Source organism: Micromys minutus (genome assembly GCF_963924665.1).
Source record: "Micromys minutus genome assembly, chromosome: 30".
Classification (NCBI taxonomy): domain Eukaryota; kingdom Metazoa; phylum Chordata; class Mammalia; order Rodentia; family Muridae; genus Micromys; species Micromys minutus.
Genome location: NC_137965.1, coordinates 28,415,889 through 28,418,016, shown reverse-complemented (window position 1 = coordinate 28,418,016; position 2,128 = coordinate 28,415,889).

Below are 2,128 nucleotides of genomic sequence, written 5' to 3'. Positions count from 1 at the left end.
CACAGTACATAAATTAGCTCAAGGTTTATTCCTAAGCTGGCAGAAGAGAGACCTAGAGCAACTGGTGTCATGGGACTTAAGAATATAGGGCAGAAATCTCGGAAAATAAGGTGCCAGAGAAAACAGCATTTCACTACATGATGTACAGGTTTTTCCTTCAAGAACCATCCAAAGAGTTGAACTAATTCAAATAGAATAGATGGGAAAAAGAAACTTGTAAGAGTCAGAATGTTGTACATTGCTGTGGTTTTTTGGAAACTAGAAGAGGGGTAGTAGCTGTGGTAGTACTGAACTCTGTTTATGTTAGTGAAGTACACTACCTACACACCAGCTAAGAAAAATCAAATTCATCTTATCAGAAAAAAATGTACATGACAGTATGTAATGAAGTATATGTAGTTAGCATTGTCCAGGAGCATTCAACACAATTTCCTCACTGATAGTTTTTCAGTTCAATGGTCTGTTCATTAGAAATTAAGAATAGAGTTTAGTAGGCAACATAAGCTGGTTTATGACAGGGATTTCCTAAATGTCATCTATCCTGATTCTGTCTTACTCAACTATTGGTCAGTCTATTTGTCCCTTTCTGTGTGAATCCTTGTACCTTTCTGTGTGAATAACTCCTTAATTTCTTCAGCTTTTCTTATGTTAAGTGTGGTTCTTTATTCGGTACTATATCCTAAGTCACAAGAAAGAGTGTTACAATCTAAGTCACAATAAATATACTTTTTCACATGTGATTATATTCTATTTTACCCACTTGAAAAATAAATCAAATGTAAACTGAACAACCTTCACAGAGTGGCAGTGTGGTTGCAGTATTCTGTGAATGTAATTTACTGTGCCCAGTGTCCTTTCTATGTTCTATGTCTTATTTTGTACATAGTTATTTCATATTTTTGACATTGGTGCAATGGGTGGGATCTGATTGGAATCTTTGTGAATCAATATGAGCTACTATCATAGATGCACACAGCCAAAAAATAGTTTTTGCATAAAATAACATTGTTCTGCTCTCAGTCATATTGCAACAAATATGATAGATATTATCAGAGATCACAAATCAATTCACACTTAATGAAATACATAACAGATGGTATCTAAGTACAAGAGAGGCTGATGATAGAATTATTTACAGTATAAGCACATGAAATAAAATGTACATTTCACTCACTCACTCACACATCACACACATACACACACACACACACACACACACACACAAAGAGAGAGAGAGAGATAGAGAGATAGAGAGACAGTGAGAAAGAGTGATAGAGAGAGATAGAGAGAGAGAGAAGAGAGAGAAAAAAAAACAGATAAGAAAAAAATCTTAATCTTAACTTTCAAGATTCCAAATCTTCAGTCACTGAAACACTAAACTCTAAATGAATTGTTCAAACTTAATTTTGTACATTTCTATGAATCAGTTATATAACATATCACAAATATCACAATAGCATATATAACACCATACTCTCAGAAAATACCTACATTTTACTGCTTCCTATCCAGGAAGTTTGTTCTGGGGTGCTGTATGTGAATGTGGAATGGAGTCTGTAATATAGGTTTGGAATTGAATGATCTCACCACTTTAGTACCTTTTCAGATTTAATGATCTCAACAACTCAATTCCCCATAAGTTTACTGACAATCCCTACATGGAGACAGATTATGTTTGTGGGAGTATGTAAACTGTGCAACTCCCTAAGTGATACTGAAAATTATTAATAATGATATTTGTCAAGATATGAATAGCTGCTGGCTTAAGATAGGCAAGACATGTGTGTCTTTTGTGAAATATAACATGATAATTCTTTGGCTACTGTGTTGTGAGTGTAAAAAGTATCTTGATTGGAGTCATGATTAGTGAATATAATTTTAAGTGAGTTAGTTTGAACTATGTTTGATAATAATGTGTAGAATAAGAGGCAGTGATCAAGAGATTGTTGGGCATCGAGTTCCAGTGGATATATCTACATCCCATGTCCTGAATACATGAATCAGGGATCACTACACAAAAGGCATAGAAAACCTGAAAGAGGCAGATGTAGGTTGATGTCAAGGTAACACATGTTTGGACAGTGGGGAGTGGGGTATAAAGAAGAGTTTGGGAAGGCAGAAAAGGAGA